At 39.1% G+C, this 19279-nt stretch overlaps 1 long non-coding RNA gene across 1 annotated transcript in view; it reads left to right on the forward strand.

Moving 5' to 3' along the window:
• LOC140607487 (uncharacterized) overlaps window positions 1-19279 on the forward strand; it is a 111192-nt gene that overhangs the window by 58206 nt on the left and 33707 nt on the right. The gene's annotated exons all lie outside the window — the stretch shown is intronic.

Here is a 19279-nt window from a genome sequence, read left to right on the forward strand (position 1 = left end):
GTACTGCTGGTTTTGACTTGTGTAGCAAAGCAGGTCTTTTCAATAGCTTGCACCAAAATTCCTCCTAGGGAGAGAACTGCCTTTGATTAGGAACATCCCTTGGCTAGCCTTGGTAATTATGGACATAGTAGCACTGGAAGGCATGATCTAAAGAAACACAGCACCTAAAGATAGTAAAGGGGCACCTGGGTGGCCAACTCTTGATTTTGGCTCAGGTTATGATTTCAGGATGCTGGGATCAAGCCCTGCATTGCTCAGCAGGGAATATGCCTGAAGATTTCTCCTCCTCTTCCTCTGCCCCTCCCCCTGTTTGTGTCTATCTATCTATCTATCTATCTATCTATCTATCTATCTATCTAATCTATCTATCATCTATCTCTATCTCTCTCAAATAAATAAATAAATCATTAGAAAATAAAGAGGTAGTAAAACACTACATAAGAAGGTAAAAGGGGTACCTCAGTGGCTCAGTTGGTTAAACGCCTGCCTTCACCTCAGATCATGATCCCAGGGTCCTGGGATTGAGCCCTGCATTGAGCCTGGCACTGGGCTCCCTGCTTAGCAGGGAGTCTGCTTCACCCTCTCTCTCTCTCTCTCCATCTGCCCATCCCCTGGCTTGTGTTCTCAGTCTCTCTCTTTCTCTCAAATAAATAAATAAAATCTTTTTTAAAAAGTTAATAGAAATATGGGAGGGGCACCAGGGTGGCCAGTGGTTGAGAGTCTGCCTTTGGCTCAGGGCACGTTCCCGGGGTCCTGGAATCAAGTCCTGCATCATGCTCTGCACAGGAAGCCTGTCTCTCCCTCTGCATATGACTCTGCCTCTCTCTCTGTGTCTTTCATGAACAAATAAATAAAATCTTTCAAGATTTTACTTTCAAGACACAGATGTCTTTTTTTCCCCCCTGGGTGGCAATTTAACCCTTTTCTACTCACCACAACTTTTAGTAAAACTGGCTCCATACACCCATTTCTGAATCAGAGGTATGTTAAGAAGATAACTAGCAGGGCTTTTGCTGGGAGACTGATACAAGAATGAGAAGGGTGATTCACATAAAAAACAAGATATTTACATTTGTTCCTGAAGCAAATATTTATTGTTATTTGTCAAGCATTTTCCTAAGTGCTAGACACATAATAGTGCATAAAACAGATGAAAGTCTCTGCTCTTAGGAGCTTATATTCTAGTGGGGAAGAATTCCACTAGAATACACATGCTGATTAATTAGCAAGTTACCTGATAATGCTCTGGATAAAAATAAAACAGTATGGATAATTGGAGATGGGAAGGCACTGAAGAGGAGAAGGTGCACTTTAAAATAGTGTAGTCAGATTAGGCATCTCAGAGAAAGTGAAGTTTGAGAAAAGGTTTAAAAAGGAGTATGAGAGTGACCCACACTAATTGTTGAGGGGAGAGCATCTGAGGCAAGGAGAACAGGAAATGTGGGCCTTTAAACAGAAAATGCTCCAGCAGCAGCCAGGAATCAGAGTGGTTGGATTGAGTGGAGGGAGTGAGATGAATTCAGATCAGTAATGGGGCCAGATTATATAGTTTCCTAGTCTGTTGTAAAAATTTGGGCTTTTACTCTGCATGAAATAAAACATCGTCAAAGGATTTTGGATAGAAAACTACCTTTTGTCATTGTCCCAGTCTTTGGATTTCTTCTCCTTCTCCTTCCTTCTCCCTCTTCTGTCTTTCTTCTCTTTGCTTTCTGATTTTTGAGGATTCAGTTGCTACATCCACTAGCTCAGAGATTCTTTTCTCAGTCATGCTCAGTTTACTAATGAGCCCATCAAAGACAGTTTGCACTTCTATTAGGATATTTCTTATCTTTAGCATTTTCTTTTGATTCTTTCTTAAGATTTCCATGTCTCTGCTTATATTGCCCATCCATTCCTGCATCTGTCTACTTTTTCCATTACAGCTCTTAGTATATTAATCAGAGTTGTTTTAAATTACCAGTTTGATAATTCCAGTCTCCCTGCCATGTCTGGTTCTAATGCTTGTTCTGTCTCTTGAAATGTTTGTTTGTTTGTTTGCTTTTTGCCTTTTTGTACATCTTGTGATGTTTTTGTTCATAGTGAGGGGAAGCAAAATATGGCACCACAAAATATACCACTTTGGCATATTGATTTTTTTGAATTAAAGTTACTTAGGAAAGCTGGCACAAGAAGGAAGCTCTAACCCTTTTCTGTCTCCCTGAAAATGGGAAATCAATCTCCCATGTGAAGGTATCCTCCCATACCAGGAGGATAGAGGGCATCTTTAGAACCACAGATGAGAATTCAAGACCTAGAAGGCTGTATAAACAAATTTTACTTCTTTATTAACTTGCTACCCTAAGCCCAAAACCCCTTTGTGTTGTCAGATCTTCACAAATGATAAAAGGTATAGAGTGCCTACTTTGGTTACTTCTTTTAGATTCATGTTTTTAGAATCTTGAACATATGAAATCAAGTTTGTTTTTCTCCTGTTAATCTGTCTTATGTCAGTTTAATTGCTAAAGCAGCCAAAGAACCTAGAAAGGAAGAAGAGAACTGTCTTCTTGTCCTACAATAGTCAGATGTGATGCATTGGTTGAAAGGAACTGGTTTACTAGGTCTTTAGTAACATAGCGAGAAATATGGATGGAAAGTGTGCTGTAGTCCTCTGGTTAGGTCTTAATCTTTAGTGAGTCTATGGTTTCTGATCTGTGAACTTCACAAGTAGTGTTTCTTGTCCCCCCCGCCCCTCCATAAGTGAGACAGAATAGCTAGGGTGGGCTAGAGTTGGGTATTTTCCTTCTCCAGAGTTAACTGAAGTTGAGTACTTCCCTTCCTTCATGGCAGTTAGGTGCTTCTTAAACTACACAGGTTAACACCATTATAAGTATGATTAATCAGTTTCCCTGAGGTCAGTCCTTGTTAAGAAGAACAGAGTGTTCTGGTATATTTTAAAATGGCTACTTTTCCCCCTTTCCCTTTGGGAAGCCCAAGGGGATTCTTCTCTGGTATCTAACGTGGTGGCACCTTGTCAATTTCCTGGAGGTAAGCTTATAATATTGTGGGGACCCTCATGACTGGGTGGCCCTGGAGTTTTTAACTTCCAGACTTGTCCACACTGAGCTTCCAGTTATTTGCCAATTATAGTTCAGATTTTTCTACCCTGACACTGATTCCTATAGTGGTTTCTACTGGTGAGTCTGTTTTCCTATAAGACGGGACCTCCTGTATTTGTCTCCATATAAATTTTAGAATTTTTTTTTTTCTATTTCTATAAAAAAAATGCCATTGGGATTTTGAAAGGGATTGCATTGAATCTGTAGGTGGTTTGGGGTGGAATGGACATTTTAACAATATAAGTTTTTTTTTTTTTTTAAGATTTGTTTATTTGAGAGGGAGAGTGAGAAAGAGAGAGTGAGGAGGGGTGGGGCAGAGGCAGAGGGAGAGAAACTCTTAAGCAGACTCCAGGCTGAGCACGGGGCCCAACTCAAGGCTTGATCTCACAACCTGAGCCAAAACCAAGAGTAGGATGCTTAACCAACTGTGTCACTCAGGTGCCCCACAATATATTTTTCCGGTCTTTAAACACAGGATATTTTTCCATTTATTTGTATCTTCAGTGCCTTTCATCAATTTTTTATTGTTTTGAGTGTATAGATCTTTCACCTCCATGAGTTATATCTACTTCTGAGTATTTTATTCTCTTTGCTGCTATCATAATGGGATTGTCCATGGCATTTATGGCTGTGGTGTTTTTTCTGGATATATTTTGAGGTGAGATCATGCAGGTGTTCTTGATACATTGGATGGAATGTGTGAGAAAGGAGATTCAAGATCACCCTAAGATTAGTATTTTGAAAAAGTCATTGGTTTGGATTATCATTAAAGTAAAATATGGAAGAATGAAGTGAGATCAGGTTTGAGGGTGCAGTTTATGAATAGAATCTTGACTATGTTAATTTGGAGATGATCATTAGTATTCAAGTGGAGATGTCAAGGCGACATTGCATAAATGAACCTAGAGTTTGGGGAGAGAAATGCAATAGAACTATAAATTCAGGGGCATCAGTATGCAGATGATATTTAGAGCTTCAAAACTGTATAAACTCCCAAGGGAGTGTGTGTGTGTGTGTGTGTGTGTGTGTGTAGAGAGAGAGAGAGAGAGAGAGAGAAATCTAATGACTGTACTTTGAGGTAACCCAAGGTTAAGAGATCAAGAATTTTGCAAAATTAGAAAGTCAGAATGAGAAATAGTCACAATAATTTTAGTCTCTGGAGAAATAAAGTTTGACAAGAACATTAGAATTCAAGAAAACAAGTTTGAGAGGTTTGAGTCAAGTCTCAAAGACATGGTAACCTTATTTGATCTCTTGGTCCTGTGAGAATAATGTGTGAATTTGTTGCTAGAGTTTCTTTCTATTCTAACCATTTGAATTCAATACCAGTGGAATAAATACAAGTTGTTTGCATTGGTAATCCTGTCTAAAAAGCAGGGTTATATAAATTTGTCAAAGGCAGCAGTGGTAAAATCCCCAGATGCCAGAAAAATGCCAATTTCTGAGAATTACATGTTTCTTTTTTCATCTGAATTAGCCAGAAATGTAATGTACTTAATCTTAGGGAATATAATTTGCTGTAGATTGGATTAGGGATATTTTCATTGATTTGTTGCTATATCAATTACAGAGTCAAATGGCAGGGAGAGGGGATTGGGACATGTTTCATATAATATAGGAGCCCTTCTGAGTCTTGCAATGCTCCAGAATGAAGAGGTGCTGCTGATTATATTAGAGTTTGTTGTCATTGTTTTAGTATCAACTCAAAAATTCTAATTTATGATTCATGGGAAAAGAAATGACTGTGCTTTATATAACTTAGGTGGATCAATCAATAATGTAACTATTTTTCAACTCCATCAATTCTACAATTTTAAACTCAATTTTTGTTTTATTTTTAAAAAATTCATCTACAAGACATTGTTACCCTTCAGTGTTATTCTGCAGTGTAAGGAAGATGGAATAATCTATTTTGGAATAAGGCAAATTTCTGGACTACACATACAATATGAAAAAAAAAGGCTTTAGTGTTTGGGGATCAATATTCTTCTGTTAGGTAAAGGAATAAGTTAAAACTGTCTTGGGGAGGTCATAACTGAATTGAGTAATATGATTTCTTTTCATTCACCACACATCCTCATTCTTAAATTGCTTAAATTTCCCCCTAATTGCCCAAAGGAAATCTAGGGACATGACCAATATTAGTTTTCAATATTATGAAACTGAAAATAAATATTTTTTACTGTTAAAATTTCCTTAGTGTGTTACACCTATTTGACTCTACACTTTAAAATACACTACAAGCTTGTGTAGATTTTAGCTTGAAATTGTTTTCTACTGACATAGTTTTCCAAACATACATAAATATTTTCTCTGATTACTTAAATCTGTTATGTAGCATGTCAGGCAGATTTGTGGGGAGATGGACATGTCATCAGAATATTCACCGAACCTTATTTTATTCAGATCTTCCCTTTGCTGATTACAGGAATGATTCCAGCAGATATGGGGCGGGGGGTGAAATTGGGCTCTGAATAGTTCTTTAAGGCAGAACATTCTCCTAAAAATATATTTAAATTAGAACACATCAATGGAGTGACTATGCATCAGTGTTTGGGGAGAGAAATTAAAGTCACATACAGTTTGAGGACTGTAAGAGACTGTCAATCTTTTAAAACTTTATTCCAGGTATCTGACCACCTACTGTGTGGTCAGTAAGTATTTGTTGATGAATGAATGAATAAAACAAAACCACTAAATCCAAGGAATAGTAGATAAATCCTCTATGGAATTTGTAGACAAGAGTCAAAAGCTAAGCTTCGAATCAAACGAGAGTGGGCAATAGAGACTCCATGAAAACCACAGGGATATCCATGGCTTGGTTTATTGGTCTGTGTCCTGTACCAGATGTGCTTAAAGGAAAGCGGCCAGTATAATTAAGTTATGTTACCTGTTTTCTATACTTTCTTTCCCCTTTGGGTTGCTAAGTTATTTCAATTCAAAGAGAATTTGAAAGAAGTTTTTAGTATAATTATGACACTGCCAGATATATTCGCTTTCTAGTTAGTCTAGCACTGAAAACAAAATACTCACTGAAGTATAAATGTTACTGTGAATTAAAAAATAGATTCCTGTAAAGAATTAGAACTTTTGTATGAATTTAAGTTTTTATTATGAAATAATTTCAGGCCTATAGAGAAGTTGAAAAATTAATACAAATCCCCTTATACCCTTCACCCAGATGAATATTTTACCATAATTTCTTTGTTTCTCTCAGAACTAATGCCTCCACCTCTAAGTACTCCAATATATTTATCCTAACCATAGTGCAATGGTCAAAATCAGGATATTGACATGGGAAGAATGCTTTTATCAGAGGCTTATTTAAGTTTCAGCAATTGTCTCATGAGTGTCCTTAATAATTTTTTTTCTGGTCCAGAATCTAATTCAGATCACACTTGGCATTTAGTTGTCTTATGTTTTAAGTCTCCTTTAACTGGATAACTCAATACTCTTTCTTCAGCTTTCATGATCATGATGTTTTTAAACATATAGACCAATTTGAGTTGTCTAATATTTTCTTATGATTAGGTTTGGGTTTTACTTTTTTTTTTTTTTTTTTGCAGGAACACCAGAGATGTTGTATTCTTCTTGCTGCATTGTATTAGGAGACATGGGATGTCACCTTGTCCATTATTGTATGCAAAAATGACTTGAACCCTTATTTTGCTTCCTTCAGTGTGGTTATGTTATGCATATCAAATACAGTTATATTCAATTGTGTCTACTGTATTCCATATTGGGTACCCCCCCATTCTTCTTTTTTTAGTATATAATACATTTGAAAACTGTACAAAACTCTGAACTACACAAGAACCTACAAGTCAAGGAACCAATGTGAAGATTCTGCCAATGATCCATGGGTCAGGATTGTCAGGATTCTATTCATTATCTGACTTTATATCCATACATCCCTATTCTAACTATAGTAGCCTCAACTTGAACCATGTGTCCAACAACTTTCAAAAGATCGGATAGTCCCTTCTCTAGTGTATGGATAAATAAAAAGTCATAGGTCCTTTGGGGAAAATCACTATGATATACTTTTATCATGGTTTTGTAGTCTTTCATCCTTGGGAGACAGCCTATTTTCAATTGATTGGGTATAAAGACTGCTCAGGGCTAGAAATTGTGCAGAAGATTATGGCTTTCTAGTGAACAGCTGACTTCTGTTCTCTGCTCAGCTATCCTTGATGACTTTTGATTCTGTATGCTAAACAATGCCCTTCTTGTCTGTTTATCATGCTTCTGAAGACACCATGTTCTATTAACCATCTTCATTCAGCTCTGGAGGTTAGGCTTTCCAACTGCCACTCTGGGCTTGTCCATTATAATTATGCCCACCTTTCTTCTGATGGTGAAGTGCTGCCACCTGGCCTCTGTTTTCCCAGCATCTTGTGATACCCATTGCTATTAGAGAGCCTGGTTTTTAATGGTATCTCCTGCTGTCAGTACTGCTTTATATGATCCAGCTGCCCCAGGCCTCTAAGTGATGCTGGCATCCCTCTCCTCAGTACATTCCTTATCACCTTTTTAAATAGAACAGAATGTACGCTGGACCCTCCTGAGAAATGTAGTTAGCAGATGCTTTTTGTTTTTGTCTTACATAGTGGCTTTCTTTTAAAAGACCCACCTTCTGAGCCTTCTGATTTTTCTTCCCCGTGGTAAGCTATGGTAGTTTTGGCATCTATATTTCTGCTTTTTCCAGGCTTCCAAAACACATTCCAGCAGAATATTAGAATCTTGTCCTGGGGCTCTTGCCAGGGTGTTAAATCCTGTGTCACAATAGTAGTCCCATATTAACAAACTCTTCCTTATCCGGTTATATATTTTCACCTCCCGGTACTTTCAGAATTCACTCCTAGACAGAATTGTTTGGTTCTTCATAGTGTATTAGCCAGGTCCTGAAGCTCACATGGTCAGGTAATTCTGAGACTTGACTCCAGGTATGAGTCCAGGAACCAGGAGGGAGAGATGAAGGAATCCGGAGGAGGACAAGCATTGTGTAACAAGGCACCTATCTCATTTGAGGCTTCTATAAAATCTTTTAACAAGGAGCAAGGGCTTTATCTTCCAACGAAAGGGTGGAAGACACATAATTCCACTGTCTGCAGATACAGAATTATTGGAGGATTCAAACTTAAGTGTATCTACCCATATATCCCTATCCCAATTTCAGTACCTTAGCCTTTCCCTATTAAGGCCTTGGCTTTGGCATAAGAGACTTACCGAGGCTAAAAATATAGCCATCTCTGAGGCTCTACTACTCTTAAAATGAGACCCTGTGCCTAATATTCAGTTCTGTCTTCCAACTACATGAGATGGGGGAATCTCTATAATTAAGCCAAAGAGGCCTTTCTGACTCTCACACTGTACTTTACATAGCTGATGACTAGCTCCAAGCTTACCATTTGTACTTTAAGTGTATCAATAGTACTTAGTAACACACATCCACAACTATTTTTTTTTTTTAAGATTTTATTTATTCATGAAAGACACACACAGAGGGAGAGGCAGAGACACAGGTGGAGGGAGAAGCAGGCTCCATGCAGAAAGCCCAATGCAGGACTCGATCCTGGGTCTCCAGGATCATACCCTGGTCTGAAGGCAGCGCTAAACCGATGAGCCACCCAGGCTGCCCTACGACCAGTTTTTATACTCTTTCCTCTATACTTCTCAAATGCAAGAGATATTCCCCAGATGGTGCATTTCGTTTCACATTTTTTTTAGTCTCCCTTAGCCAGAGGTGATATCTTAAAAATTGCATTGTCAGAGCATGCCATGGTTGATCAATACTTCACCTACTACCACTGATGGAGTTTTCAATACAAGAGATCCAAGCCATCTTTAGAATCTACTCTTTAAGAACAGTCCTGGTACCAATTGTATTAGGTCTAGTTTCTTAGAAGCAGAACCTGAGGGGTGGCTCAGTGGTTGAGCGTCTGCCTTCGATTTAGGTTGTAATCTCGGGGCCCTGGGATTGAGTCCTGCATTGGGCTCGCCTGGAGGAGCCTGGTTCTCCCTTTGCCTCTCTTTTCTCTCTGTGTCCCTCATGAATAAATAAATAGAATCTTAAAAAAAAACAAAACAAAAAAAAAACGAAGCAGAGCCTGAGGCACAGATTTTTGTGCAGTTGCTTTATTGAGAGAGTGCTCTTAGGAGAGAGCAAGGGGAGCAGAACAGAAGAAAGAAGAAACAAGCCATGCAATTATATGGCTTCAGCAGGAGAGAATCTTCAATTTGATTCTATAAGAGCTCTGGAGTACTAATTTCCCCACAGAATTGATTCCACCTGAGGGAAAGAAGGGACAACTTTTGTATCCTGTGTAAATCAGTGATTACCTTTTGGCTTCCCCTAGGGGAATAGGCATAATTTCCTTGGCAAGGCAACTCCCATTTGGCCAAAGCCAATTCTGTGGGAAGAGGCAGCTTTTAGCAAACAATAAAGAAACTGGGGGATGGAAACACCATTTCAATAAAGGTGATCCAGGAGATAAACCTACAGGGTCCATTACTTAGAAGGATACATCTGGTACATGGTAAACTGGAGAAACCCAACCGAGATTAAATGCTTAATATTACTCCAACTATCTCAACTTCTGTCAGTGCCTTCGATTAGGAAAATGCAGCTGGATGCAGATAAAGAGGGTGCCTATTGTTGCATTGCATAGCATCCCAGGGTACCAGGCAGAGACATAGTGGAGAAAATTGACTTTAAAGGGACAAAATGAAAAATGTCTTCTTACTCAAGACAATATTATAATCAATAATCACTTGAATATGTTTTATCCTGGTGGTCAAATATATGAAAATCAAAAACAAACTTTAAGTACCTCATTTCATCCTTCAAAATGGCATCAGGGTTAGTAAGTACGGAGGAATGAAGCCTTCTTATATATTATTGATGAGAGAATAAATTTAAAAAAATTTTCTGGATAAATACTTGGCATTCCTTTTTACATATTCTGAGATTCATTATTTAACTTAGAAAATACACAGTGATTTTCTCTACAAATATGTTATGGAATTTCAAACATTTTTATAGAAATTCAACCCCAATAAAGGTCATAGAAAGTTGACTCTAATATTGAACTCTGAGGGGAGTCATATCATAGTTTGTAGTAGGAAAAAAACCTTCACAGTAGATATTTAAGAGAACAAAACAGGTTTTAAACAGTCTGCATAACTGCGCGCCCAGGAGAGTGCGCCGAGCTCCCTAAGGGCTGCAGCGCGCACGGCGGGACCCGGAGCAGCTCGGAGGGGCTCGGGCGGCGGCTCCGCGGAGGGGGCTGCGGGGCGGGAGCGCGAATCCACCAGCGCAGGCCCCGGAGCACTGGGCGCCGGGACACAGCCCAGGATCCGGCCTTCCCCGGGACAGGCAGAGGCCGGGAGGGCCCAGGACAGCGAGGACGCTCCTGCCCCAGCTGAGCAGATCAGCGGCCCCGCCCCGGAGCCTCCGGGCCCTGCAGACGGAGTTCCTGCCGGAGCTGAATCCAGGGCTCCAGAGCTGCCCCGCCACTGGGGCTGTTCCTCCTGCGGCCTCACGGGGTAAACAACCCCCACTGAGCCCTGCACCAGGCAGGGGCACAGCAGCTCCCCCAACTGCTAACACCTGAAAATCAGCACAACAGGCCCCTCCCCCAGAACACCAGCTAGACGGACAACTTCCAGGAGAAGCCAAGGGACTTAAAGAACACAGAATCAGAAGATACTCCCCCGTGGTTCTTTTTTTTTTTTTTTTTTTGCTTTTTGATTTGTTTCCTTCCCCCACCCCCTTTTTTCCCTCCTTTCTTTTTCTTTCTCTTTTTCTTCTTTTTTTTTTTCTTTTTTTTTCTTCCCTTTTTTTTCTCTTTTTTCTTTCCTTCTTTCTCTCCTCTCTTTTTCTCTTTTTCCCAATACAACTTGCTTTTGGCCACTCTGCACTGAGCAAAATGACTAGAAGGAAAACCTCACCTCAAAAGAAAGAATCAGAAACAGTCCTCTCTCCCACAGAGTTACAAAATCTGGATTACAATTCAATGTCAGAAAGCCAATTCAGAAGCACTATTATACAGCTACTGGTGGCTCTAGAAAAAAGTATAAAGGATTCAAGAGACTTCATGACTGCAGAATTTAGAGCTAATCAGGCAGAAATTAAAAATCAATTGAATGAGATGCAATCCAAACTAGAAGTCCTAACGACGAGGGTTAACGAGGTGGAAGAACGAGTGAGTGACATAGAAGACAAGTTGATAGCAAAGAGGGAAACTGAGGAAAAAAGAGACAAACAATTAAAAGACCATGAAGATAGATTAAGGGAAATAAACGACAGCCTGAGGAAGAAAAACCTACGTTTAATTGGGGTTCCCGAGGGCGCCGAAAGGGCCAGAGGGCCAGAATATGTATTTGAACAAATTCTAGCTGAAAACTTTCCTAATCTGGGAAGGAAAACAGGCATTCCGATCCAGGAAATAGAGAGATCCCCCCCTAAAATCAATAAAAACCGTTCAACACCTCGAAATTTAATAGTGAAGCTTGCAAATTCCAAAGATAAAGAGAAGATCCTTAAAGCAGCAAGAGACAAGAAATCCCTGACTTTTATGGGGAGGAGTATTAGGGTAACAGCAGACCTCTCCACAGAGACCTGGCAGGCCAGAAAGGGCTGGCAGGATATATTCAGGGTCCTAAATGAGAAGAACATGCAACCAAGAATACTTTATCCAGCAAGGCTCTCATTCAAAATGGAAGGAGAGATAAAGAGCTTCCAAGACAGGCAGCAACTAAAAGAATATGTGACCTCCAAACCAGCTCTGCAAGAAATTTTAAGGGGGACTCTTAAAATTCCCCTTTAAGAAGAAGTTCAGTGGAACAGTCCACAAAAACAAGGACTGAATAGATATCATGATGACACTAAACTCATATCTGTCAATAGTAACTCTGAATGTGAACGGGCTTAATGACCCCATCAAAAGGCGCAGGGTTTCAGACTGGATAAAAAAGCAGGACCCATCTATTTGCTGTCTACAAGAGACTCATTTTAGACAGAAGGACACCTACAGCCTGAAAATAAAAGGTTGGAGAACCATTTACCATTCGAATGGTCCTCAAAAGAAAGCAGGGGTAGCCATCCTTATATCAGATAAACTAAAATTTACCCCAAAGACTGTAGTGAGAGATGAAGAGGGACACTATATCATACTTCAAGGATCTATTCAACAAGAGGACTTAACAATCCTCAATATATATGCCCCGAATGTGGGAGCTGCCAAATATATCAATCAATTATTAACCAAAGTGAAGAAATACTTAGATAATAATACACTTATTCTTGGTGACTTCAATCTAGCTCTTTCTATACTCGATAGGTCTTCTAAGCACAACATCTCCAAAGAAACGAGAGCTTTAAATGACACACTGGACCAGATGGATTTCACAGATATCAACAGAACTTTACATCCAAACTCAACTGAATACACATTCTTCTCAAGCGCACATGGAACTTTCTCCAGAATAGACCACATATTGGGTCACAAATCGGGTCTCAACTGATACCAAAAGTTTGGGATTGTACCCTGCATATTTTCAGACCATAATGCTTTGAAACTTGAACTCAATCACAATAAGAAATTTGGAAGAAACTCAAACACATGGAAGCTAAAGAGCATCCTGCTGAAGGATGAAAGGGTCAACCAGGAAATTAGAGAAGAACTAAAAAGATTCATGGAAACTAATGGAAATGAAGATACAACCATTCAAAATTCTTGGGATACAGCAAAAACAGTCCGAAGAGGGAAATACATCACAATACAAGCATCCCTCAAAAAATTGTAAAAAAAACTCAACAACACTAGCTAACCTTGCACCTAAAGGAACTGGAAAAAGAACAGCAAATAGAACCTACACCAAGCAGAAGAAGAGAGTTAATAAAGATTCAAGCAGAACTCAATGAAATAGAGACCAGAAGAATTGTAGAGCAGATCAACAAAACCAGGAGTTGGTTCTTTGAAAGAATTAATAAGATAGATAAACCATTAGCCAGCCTTATTAAAACAAAAAACAAACAAACAAACAAAAAACAAACTCTAAGTAAGAAAATCATGAATGAAAAAGGAGAGATCACAACCTATACCAAAGAAATACAAATGATTTAATAAACATTATGAGCAGTTATATGCCAATAAATTAGGCAATCTAGAAGAAATGGATGCATTTCTGGATAACCAAGTTACCAAATTACCAGAAATGGAACAGGAAGAAATAGAAAACCTGGACAGGCCAATAACCAGGGAGGAAATTGAAGCAGTCATCAAAAACCTCCCAAGATACAAAAGTCCAGGGCCAGATGACTTCCCAGGGGAATTCTAACAAATGTTTAAAGAAAAAACAATACCTATTCTGCTAAAGCTGTTCTGAAAGATAGAAAGGGATGCAATACTTCCAAACTCGTTTTATGAGGCCAGCATCACATTAATTACAAAACCGGACAAAACCCCACCAAAGAGAATTATAGACCAATATCCTTGATGAACACAGATGCAAAAATTCTCAACAAGATATTAGCCAACAGGATCCAATAGTACATTAAGAAGATTATTCACCATGACCAAGTGGGATTTATCATCCGGATGCAAGGCTGGTTCAACCCTCACAAAAGGACCACTAAAGTCAGAAGCAAAATTTAAAACAAAGTAGAAAAAAAATACAAAGTAGTAAAAAATAAAAGGCCATGAATCCCAAAGAAGAAGAGAGAAAAAAAAGAAAAAGAAAGGAGAAGAAAAAATAGGGGTGGTGGTGACTGGGAGATGGTGGTGGTGATGACGTTGTAGTGCAGGGAGAATATAGTCTACCTGAGTGTTTTTTGAGGGTGATCCTTTTGGTTCTGAGTATATTAAGTTCTGTATGTTAGAAGATGCTCAGTCTCAAATTTATATAAACCAGAAATACTTGTAGAGGGTCCCAACATTGACCACCCAAACATAAATGATATAAAAGAGGAGGGCAGAATGGGAATGAGGAATCTCACAGAATGAACCAGCACAGAATACCACTTGGTTCTGGGTGTATACTGGTCATGTTTTAGAAGGTATTAACTTCTGCCATTGTATAACAAAATGAAGCAGAGAAAACAAACAAACAGCAAAAAGAAAACAAAACAAAAAGACATATCTTGTATATCTCCCAAAATTAAGTTGAGTATGTTGAAGGGAATCTAGAAGTGGGAAATATATCTAGGACCTGTAATTGTAGAAATATGAAAGTCAAAAAGGAAGAATCTTAAAAATGAAGAGGTGGTAAAATATTGTAGTTTAAGTGGGAAAAGAGAAAAAAATTGAAATTTATAGTCTGATATAAAAACAGGTTGTACTGGAAAAAGGAAGAAAAAACTATAGGAGGGGTACCCTCTGGTTCTATATACTGTAGATCCCTTGACTTTCCCTGGAGCTATCCAGCACTGCTTGGTCAAGAACTTGCTCTTCCCCTGTTCTTCCAACAGGTCTTCTGGGGGAGGGGCCTACTGTGCTGAGTCTCAGGTGTGTGTACCTGGGGTGGTGCTCTGCCTCCTGCCGGGTGCTGGGCTCAGTGGGAGCTGTTTATCCTGTGAGGCCCCTGTTCCCTGGTGGTCCTGCCCCTCCCAGGCACAGGGTGACACCAGGAGGAACAACAACACTGGTGGTGGCCAGGTCTCCAGCCCTAGAGTCAGCTCACCCAGTAACTACCACAGTCTCTCAGTCCACACTGGCCTAGATGTTCCAGGGGCTGGGGCACTGATCTGCACAGCTCGGGGTGCCCGGTGGCAGGAGCATCCTTGCTGTCTGGTGCCCACCCCGCCTCCACCTGTCCCCGGGGGGACTGCAGGGTCCTGGGCTGTGTCTGCTCTGCGCCCTGGGATCCTGGGCTGCTGGAATCCCGCTCCCTGGGCCTCGGCTCCTGAAGGCAGTAGGGTGCAGCCTCCTCTGATGGGAGCCCCCGCCTGACCCACCAGCTCCAGCCCTTTCCGAGATTGGCCCACAGTCTGTGGCACGCTCTACCCCCGGCGCACCTCCTCTGTTAGTGACTCTGGGAGACTGGAGGCCCCACTAACCCTCCTTCATTTCTGCCAGGTTTCCCTGCCAACCACCCTTCCATTGGGAAGAATCCGGTGTGGATTTTTAAAGTTCCTGCTTTCCCAGGATTGGACTTTCCCGTCCTGGAGGCTCTCGCTGCCCCGCCTTAGCCTGGCTCCTGGAGCGTCCCCTCCCCCTGGATTCTTTTTTATTTTATTTTTTTCCACCTTCCTACCTTGTTAGAAGTGAAAATCCTTCTCTCTGTAGCGTTCTGCTGTTCTCTCTGTAAATCTCAGGTCGATTTCGTAGTTTTTCAGGATGATTTGAAAGTTATATAGGTAAGTTGGTGGGGCCAGGTGAGGTGAGGACCCTACTCCTCTGCCATCTTCTCAGCTCCATATGGCAAAATTTTTAAAAGCCAATGTTTGAATTACCTATACAAATGGGAAAGGTAAGTTGAGTTGCAGGGTACAAACTACAAAATTCAAATATAAGAAGGAAAAACCTAAATGATCCAGACATAAAATAAATCAAAACACAGTTTTTGAGGCAAACTGTGTTCAAATTTGTACTTTTGGTCAATTGTGTCTCACAACATGTAACTTAAAAAGAAGTGCCAATCTATAAAGATTTCTTATGAGTATCCTCATCTGGATAAGTGCAAATAGTACCCTATAAACTCAGAAGCCTACAAAATGCCTTCAGCTCTTTTAAGTTTTTAGGACCTCACAAAAGCAATGGTATTTATATGTTACCCAGCACTGTTTCCCCAGCTTTGTTCAGAAAGCAGTTATGCTTCTGTTCGTCATCTGCTGACCTCTCTGATCCTGTTATTTTTCTATGAAGCCTGCTTGACAACAATCACACGGCCTTTAATCAGAACTGTTTTTAAGCCGGTGATGTGCCAGCAGTATGGTGTGAAAAGCTTCGGATCCACCTGGTTTCCATTCATCCAATTCCAAATACATTTTAAAAATGTCAGCTATGTTCAAGTCACTGGCAGAATGTTAGGAAAACTTGGAAATGACCAAAGAGCTTCTTCGGTGCTCTTTCAAAGCAGTGATGAGTTTGTCCTTTTGATTGACTTTCTATTGACAAGGCTATTTTATAAGTCTAAGGGGCAGAGATTAACTTGTAGATTTATGTTGGGTTGTAATGCAAATAATTTCTTTCTAGTAGAATAGATAATCACAAAGGTTATGGTTTATTAACCTATTGTACGTGAACCAGTTTTGTGTCTTATCCAGCAATCTTATCCTCTATTTCCTTATTAAATAGTTCCTTAAATTCTATTGAACCAGGTTTAACATTGCTCCATTAGCTAATGAGTTAAATAATCTTAGACATGTGTTCATTTTACATTTTTATGAGAGGCATGTTATTACCTTTTAGGAAGTTATATATTAGGATTATCCTACCTAGGTGCTATGTCTCTGATTCCTTATTAAAATTAAGAACAACTTAGAAGGTATGAGTGAGAATAGAGAAAAACCTGCCATTCTGCTGAAGGTAATTAGGGTAGTTGTGTTGATGTTTGCATGTAGCAAGAGAGAAACCCGAATGATAGTTGATACAAGTTTAAAGAAAATATTCCAGGGTGCCTGAGTGGTACAATCAGCTAAGCATCTGACTCCCGATTTTGGCTCACTTCTGATCTTAGAGTTGTGAGACTGAGCCCCTATATCAGGCTCCATGCTCAGTGTGGAGTCTCATTGAGTTTCTTTTTCCCTTTCCCTCTGCCCCTCCCCCCCCACTCAAATAAATAAATAAATCTTTATATATATATTTCCAAGTTAGAAAAAGTAGTGCATGTCTCTAAAAATTTTTAATGGATGTTATTTCTATAGTGTACATATGAACAGTTTTCATAGTAACCATTGAACTGTTACAAAGCCTATACTATATTTATTCTTACAAATTTCCTACTGCTGCTCTCCTCAAAAACTTTTGAGAGCTGTAGGAAGAATAATTACATCTACATATGAATGACCTAATACAATGATACAATGAGTTTCTCCACCTACACAAAGGAGAATCCTATAAAAGAACAATACTCTCTTTAAGTCAACAGAATTCATAGTGACAACCAAAGTCTTCACAATTAAATTTCTCAATGGAAAGTTATTAAATTACTAGATAATTTTTAGAGCAACAACCAGAGTTACAATCATAACCATTGAAATCAATTCTGTGAAATATATGCATAGCCTTCTATTTAATGCAAGATAACAGAAATCTAGGGCACCAAATCTAATGATGCCTGATTCTCCATCAGGGCTAACAGACTGAATTTAATGCAAAGGATTTTACTACATTGTCAGCCTGTCCACTTTGCCAAGTGTTTAATACTAAGAGATTTTTTCCGTAGAGTGATTACAGCTGTGTTTCAAATTTAGATTTCTGTTTCTGGATAGTTAACTATCAAAATTGCTTTTAATTTAATGACCTGCCAATGGATGGATATTACATTTGTGCTTCTCCTAGAGGAATAGGGTATATCTATATAGATTCATTTTTTTTCATTTTAGTCATTCTTTCAGCATAAGAGGATTTCTCCAAACATTGGCCTGAAGATTTGCTCGATTAGACTATTTTAAAATTCTCATTCTACAAAGGATTTTTCTTTCCTTGCAATTAGCCACCCTTCCTATTGGATAACACTTTAAAAAACAGCTTTTACATTTAAAAAGTTCCAAATATGATATGATCAACTGGGATATTTTGATATAAATGTTCGATAATTTTCTTCTGTGTATCCAGTTGTGGCATCAAAGTCTAAAGATTTAGTTTTATGACTAATCTCACAGATCATAATATTATGCATTGAAGAGGATACCACCCTGTTTTGTGAGACCTTTTCCCCTTATCTACCATTTCAGACATTTGGTGAAGGTAGATGTTGACTGACCAACAATTAAAATTATGGGGAAAAAAATTTCATTGATGAAAGTGTGTTGCCTTCTAGAGAACAGAAAGTGAATAAGAGACAACTAAGAAACAACTGCAATCAGATGCTTTTTGGGAAATTTTTCTAGTTACAAAAAGAAAAAAATTGTCGGTAAAAAAAAGATCATTTAGTTCACATTTAAATTTCAGAAGAGGAACAATCTTAAGACATTTTGCTATTTGCAAAATGTCTAGAATTGATTCATCCTGCCCTCTGGGCATATTGAATAATTAACCTTGATAAGGTAGAAAAGACTGATAAGCGTTTAGGATTTCTGTCCTTTAAGGGTTTTGCCCCCTCCCACCCCATTCACACTTCAAATTGTAGTCTTTGCAGAAATTCTAGCATTTAAGCTTCTTCTATGGAAGTTGGAAAATATTCCAATGATTTGGGATCATTCTAGTATAATCTGAAATACTTAAAAATCAAAATGTCAAGGTAAAACGAACGATCCTACCCTATGCCATGTTTGGATCTCAAGGAAAACATCTCAAATAATACTTTATTCAGGTAGTCATTTCTTTGATCCAGAATCTATTTCCTTATAAATTCTATCCATTGTTTTTGATTCTGCCCTCTGATTGTTTTTCCATATTTGTACCAGATCTGTGAATCACAGTGCTTGCTAAATAAAAGGTTCACAGCACCTTTTATTTACTTATTTTTTAAACATTTTATTTATTCATGAGAGACACACAGAGAGAGAGATAGGCAGAGACATAGGCAGAGAGAGAAGCAGGTTCCTTGTGGGAAGCCCCATGTGAGACTCGATCCCAGGACTCCAGGATCACAACCTGAGCCAAAGGCACATGCTCAACCACTGAGCTACCCAGGTGTCCCTCACAGCACCTTTTAAAGAAAGTTATATCACCTATATATTCAGTAATGGCTAAACTATCAACTTTGGTATGGTCTTGGGCCAAAACAGGAGTTAAGTCAGTGGGAATCTCACTCATCGATGCTTCTATTGTGAATTATTAAATAGCTTGAAGTAGTGGGAGTAGAAATGAAACCATCCACAGAGGAAGGATGAAACTTAAGAGTATAAGTCATCTGAAGCCTAAATAAGGAAAAAGAAGGTACTCTGAGTAATCAGAAACTTAAGGATAGAGAAGCACATGTATGAAATAGAGGGCAACAAAGCTGGCTGATGGTGAAATAAGCAGCAAGAAGATGCCTCAGAGGACAATAACAAAAAGTAGAATGATGCTGGT

The sequence above is a fragment of the Canis lupus genome, chromosome 16 (genome assembly GCF_048164855.1).
Source record: "Canis lupus baileyi chromosome 16, mCanLup2.hap1, whole genome shotgun sequence".
Lineage (NCBI taxonomy): Eukaryota > Metazoa > Chordata > Mammalia > Carnivora > Canidae > Canis > Canis lupus.